Below are 6,000 nucleotides of genomic sequence, written 5' to 3' on the forward strand. Positions count from 1 at the left end.
GTGTGTTTATTAGTGTTCTGGACCGTGTCTATCCCAAAAGAACTGTGTTAGGAAGCAGAGGTACCTTGGGCCTGTCTCACCTTTCAGGGAATACCTTTCTCTGTTGCCCCACTCTCCCCAATTTAAGGTAAAGGAGTGTTCCATGGATATTAAATACAGGAGGAGACACATATTCTCTTTTGTAGCTGAGAGTTCATTTTACTCCTGTGCAGACACACTAAGGGACATAATTGAAGCATGAAAGAAGTGGTTAAGTTCAACATTTTTAGATGCCGTTAAACATTTATTCAGTATCTGTGGCTCATAATGCTTTATGACAAGAATTAAACTCCCAGTCACTGCATATAAATGGGTAGGGAACAGACATACAGAAAAGTAAAGACACTGTTAACATTTGATGCACAACTGTATGGAACGGAGGCCAGGAGGGTGCTATGCTTTCTACGTGATTAAAAAGTTGAGCATTACTCTGCCTAAGGAAGAATGTAAACCTCCATCTGTTACAATTGATGCAGGACATCTCAGGTGCAGAGACACGCAAAAAGAGTGGGTGGTCTTCCAAAAACTTGAATTTCCTCATCAGGAGTATTATGATAATGATATCTTATTCACTGGATTGTTGGAAAGTTTAAATGAGATAAGGTACCACTCTCCAGTAACCAAATATCTGTGCCCTTCCCCCAGTGAGGCCTCAGTTTCTTTTTGGATTGCCCCTTTTTCATCAAGCTTACTTTCCCCTACCTTCGGCTAACCCAGACAAGTGACAAATCCCAGAGTGAATTTTCCACTGCTTGCAATTTGCTGCGTTTCAGCCTGTTGTGCTTCTGTGGAAAAAGGCTTTTGTGAGCAATCTACATCTCTATTTTGGAGCGTTTACCGGGAGCTGTAAATAAGGAACTAGATGCAAAAGTTGGGCATTTTTCTCACCAGAAAAGACTCCAGTATTGATTCTTAGAGGCATCTCAAGCATTTGTCCTTCCTGGAGGAGCCTGGCTGGAGCTGAGCAGAAACTGGGCAGAGGCCTGTAGACATCCTTGGCTGACTTAGAGACCAGTCCTGGGCTTTACCCAACTGAGGGTTTATCAGACCATCCTGCCCCAATAGATTCATATTACCATTCCTGTTTTACAGATGTGTATTGTAAAATGAAGTGACTAACTCAAAATCACAAGGCTATGAAGTTAGAGCACTCACATTAAAATCAATCTCCTCCCTTCAAATATTAAGGCCATGTTTCTGGGGCCCCAAGGTGACAGCCCTTTCTTCCAGAGACCCCCCCACCTCCACCCCTCTCCCCATAATAGGAGCCTGAAGTCAGCATTGCAAAAACGAAGTCATGTTAAAGAATAGTGTTCTAGCCCCGCCCTGCCACTGATCCATCAAAATTCGGCTTCTCTCTCTGGACCCTCAGCTTCCCTTATCTGTAAAAGCTGGGGCTTGGCTCAGGTGAGTTCTAAAGCTGCTTCTAGGGTGACATTCTTTAAGGGTGGCTCATCTGTGTGCGTGTAGTTTGCATTGTATGGACTAGTAACCTTCTTGCCCAGCCAGATCCTTAATGGAGAGAAGATCGCATCGCCTGTACCACTTGGTACAAACCAGCTTGTCCCTGAGGCATCAAGGCGTCACTTCCATGACTGGGAGGAATATGTCTTAATTATGAGGAGAGACACTGTTAAGTTCTCTGGGTCCTGCACTTCCCTTGGGTGTCCATCGTTTCCTTCTTGAACCTGGGAAGAAGTCTCCAAAAGCCCTTTAGGATGGCAGCTGAGCCTTGAGAGAGCATCTCCCTAGGGCCCCTTTGATACCACTTGGGGGGAAAAAGAGAAGGGCTGAGAGGTGACATTCGATTAGGGAGATGCTTGGCTTCCCAATACCACTCCCAACCAGTGCAGAAAAGAGGTGGTGTGGGGTCGGAAAACAACTTGTTTGGAAAGCTGCCTTGCTAGAGGCTGGGCTGGGTTCTGCTCCCTTCTGAACACAAGGTGGCGCTGTGTTGGTATTAGTAGCACCCAAAGACTGCCAGCTCCGCCCCCCTCTCCTTCCTCTCCACTCCTGCAAGGCAGGCCAAACCCTATCCAGGAGGGTGCCTAGTGGGGGTCTGATTGAACAGATAAGGTAAGCTACTTCTACTTCTCTTTACTAAGACCAAGCTGAGGCCCAGAGCTGCTGTTACCCAACAACAGAAATCGGACTAGAACTCTTGACTTGGTTCAATGCTCTTTCTACAAGGCTACCTCTAGATTCTCAGAGCCCTGAGTTCTTTTCATTCACCAGGGGCAGTGAAAACACCTTTCTCGGCCTCCTCACAAAGGCAGCCCAGGGACCCAAAGGGCAGGCAGGTGGTGCAGAACCTGGGACCACTGCTGAGGTGAGCAGGGCTTGATAGAAACATCAGCCCAGGGGATTAAAGAAGGGAATTTTTGAAAGCCTCCCCACCCCCAATTTCTGGTTTTTGAAGTTGCAGAGGAATTTCTGCTGTAGCCACCTCTGAACAAGGCTAAAGGAAATGTCACAGAATCAGCTTAGTGAGTTGCTTCAATAGAAACGTCATCCAAGGCCAATAATAAATAGGAGTTACATAACACAGCAGGTCACAGCACTAACTAAACCCTTTATAGGCCATAAATCCACATTTATTTCCTGGATTTTATAACTGCTGCTGAAAAGGAAAAAAAGGAGGAGGTGAGGATTAGAGGGAGAGAATCCATGTGACTGGAATAAATCTCCACGTCCACTCTCTCTCACGCCTCCACTGCAGCTAACTCCCGGAGAGGCCTGCTGAGCTCCAGTGCATCCAGACACTCTGAGTCTCCAACCAGGAAACATGGACCCTTGTCCCAAGCTGCTCTGAGAAGCCAGGAGCTTTAGGCTGTCATCTCTCTGGCCCTCAGTTTCTTATTCTGTAAAATGACAAATTGGAGTAGATGAGTGCTAGGGTCCCTTTCCACCCCTTGCTTCTAAACTAAACATTAGGAGCAAAAGAGTGGGGATTAGTGCTTGTTACCCCTAATCCCCAGAGTTATTTCCAAGAAGCTGCTGGATCCTCTTCATGGGGAAGAGGGAGAGTGAGAAGTTCCCTCATTAATGGGGGCAGTGAGGGTCCCAAGGAGGGAGGGAGATAAAAAGGTGGCTGACGTTTGTGAGGGGGGGGGGTGGAGGTTGAGGCCAGGGAGCCAGGGAGTGCACAGGGTAAAGGACCCTTGCCACCTTCCCCATGTCCTTTAGGTGCTGTAGACCAGAGGTGGCTGGGGTTAGGAAACACAGATGACAGAGTCAGCCTAGGTACACACACACACATAGAGGCCTGGAGAGGAGGGCATCTCAGCAGCATTTGCCATCCAGGGCATGGGTATGAATGTCCCAAACTCTAGTTGACAGGCCCTATCCAGGCCCTATACACAGCTTCTGTCTCTCACCCCTGGGGACCGAAACTCCCATGACCCACGCACCACTCAGAGCTTCTCCCTCCCAGCCCAGCCTCCTGTGCAAAGCTACAGGCTAGGTCTCGCCAGCTGGGAGTGTCCGTGGAAAGCTGTTGAGGGAGGGGAGGACGTGAAAAGGTTTGTGGTATTGGAAAGTGACAGGAAAGCTGGATGGGAGTTGGACCAGCCAGAGGGCTGAGAATCCTTTGGTGAGCAGGAGCGGGGCTGCCTGGTTCCTTAGGAGCCTGGACCCAGGTCTTTGATGATGGGATCACAGCTTGGGCGCACAGAATAATAATTCTGCATATGCAGTTACTGTGTTTCCCCAAAAATAAGACCTAGCCGGACCATCAGCTCTAATACATCTTTTGGAGCAAAAATTAACATAAGACCCAGTCATATTATGTTAGATAAGACCCGGTCTTATAGTAAAATAAGACTGGATCTTATATTACTTTTTGCTCCAAAAGAGGCATTAGGGCTGATGGTCCGGCTAGGTCTTATTTTCGGGGAAACCCGGTAGGAGATTCTGCTTCAGTATAACACTTGGAAATATTTTTTCTGCTGTGAAACATAAGGTAAACTCAGCAATGCTAATCTTGCCGAGCCCTTAGAAGGTACCTGTAAACCTAATGAACAGTAGCACTGGCTGAACCTCTGTCAGAAATAGTTCTTCTCCTGAGAGGCTCAGAAGAGAATTTTGGCTCCTAGAAATAAATACATAAAATGAACAAAGAATTTCAAATAAAAGGTGAACCGGAAGTCACATGGGGTTCACATGGAGGTCACATGGAGGTCACATGGGAGTCTGCAGCTCAATGAATGTTTTCAAAGTGACTATACCTTTGTAGCCAGCATGAAGTGTCTCTCTCTCTCTCTCCCTCCCTCCCTCCCTCCCTCCCTCCCTCCCTCCCTCTCCCTTTGTCTACCCTCACTCTCAAACACAAATTTGACTCTCAATAGCACTGAAGGGTAATTTGTCTTTAGTCTCTTAAAGGGACAGCAAAAAAGGAAATTTCACCCTACATCACTCCTTAACTACCTCTCCTTATAGAAGCTTCTTCCATGGCCCTACCCCAGATCTCTCCCTTTTTCCCTTCCTTTCACAAATATTTATTGAGCACCTACCAGATTAGGCACTGGGTCAGTAATGATGAACAAGATATATACCTGGGTCCTGCTTTCGTGGCACATATGGGTAACACAGGAATCACATGACAGGATTTATTTATTGGAAATATTTAGGATTGATGTTTTTTACCCCTGTAAACTACAAACTATGTAGTATTAGATCTCAAATTCTATACTACCTCAATTTAACCTGTTCATTATTTGGGGCTATGTACTTCATAACACTTAAGTGTATTTATTTTAGTAAATATATTCTAAATATATTTTTAAAACATGTACCATTGTTTGATGATAATGGCAGAAGTCAGGTATACGTAAGGTACACCACAGATGCAAACATGCTGTCTTCAGCCTATAGCATTGCTATTTAAGGAAAGTATTTCTGGATGTTTTCATTCTTTCTCCACTATCATTGTTTCTAGGTTCCTATCCCAGAAGAGCCCTAGAAAATCAAGATGGGAAATCCAGCAAGAATTTTATTCAGAATGACAATTTGGCCAAATGATTTCAGGCTCGAATACATTTAGTGGTATTGTAGTTACTCAAATTATAAAGTGAGTAGACGTCCTGAGTTCTATTTCTACTAAAGCCATAATGTACCAATCAATATAACCTGGAACCTTCTTTTTGCAGCAGTTTCTTTCCTTCCACATCTCCCCTTTCCCAGATGTACAAGGCCGTTAGAGGTTTTAAATACCTTGTTCAGTTTCTCTAGAATTCAAGTATAATACAAAGCAGAATACCCGACACAGAAAACAGCTAACAAACGTTTACCAAATGTTTGAATGAATGAAAGCATCCATGACACGGCGTGTGCTGCTTTCCACACTAGCAAGTGTCCTAACTTCTTCCTCACCAGAGTTTCCCAGGAAAAGTTCCAAACTACAGAACATTTCATTTAACTCGGAGTGTGAGTCACTGGGAAAAGAAAATAAACAAATGGAAGCGGTTTCGTTTATTAAGCAAAAATGACATGACATGAGTGAGCAGGTCTAGCATGCCCTATTTTGAGACTTTGAAAGTTGTCGGGATCACGCCTTGGGTTGGAAACAAACCTGAATCATGACAGGCCCGGGCGCCCTTCCTGAAGCGGGACAGCCCCTGCAGGAGAAGACTGGCAGAAGGCAGGGTGGCCTGCAGCCTCTGAGCAGGAAGGAAGAGAGTAGGGAGGCTGGAGACTTAGGGGGAGGTGGGCAGTCACAGTTTTCTCAGCCCACCCGCAGCAGAGCTAAGCTATAGACCAAAAAGTAAAGATCAGATGTCACACCTCAGGAAGAAATTTCCAATCGACAAAAAGGTTTCCCCACAGAAGAGGCCCTCATGGCAGGAGGCAGCTCCTACCTGGAGACTTAGTACAGATCCTTTTATTAGGCCCTTTTAATTATATTCAGTCCGTGGTGTCCTTGCTCTCCTCTCCCCCAACCCTCTATGCTTGCCCTTCCCCCAC

The 6,000-nt window shown here is 45.8% G+C and overlaps 1 long non-coding RNA gene across 1 annotated transcript; it reads left to right on the forward strand.

The window, feature by feature from the left end:
- The first annotated feature begins 1,962 nt into the window (after positions 1–1,962).
- On the forward strand, positions 1,963–5,177 carry LOC141568933 (uncharacterized). Its single transcript, XR_012492270.2, has 2 exons — positions 1,963–2,115; positions 4,976–5,177. It is a non-coding gene; the product is annotated as an uncharacterized LOC141568933 (long non-coding RNA).
- Positions 5,178–6,000: the final 823 nt, after the last annotated feature.

Source organism: Rhinolophus sinicus, chromosome 12 (assembly GCF_057876585.1).
Source record: "Rhinolophus sinicus isolate RSI-liver-muscle chromosome 12, RSI-T2T, whole genome shotgun sequence".
Lineage (NCBI taxonomy): Eukaryota > Metazoa > Chordata > Mammalia > Chiroptera > Rhinolophidae > Rhinolophus > Rhinolophus sinicus.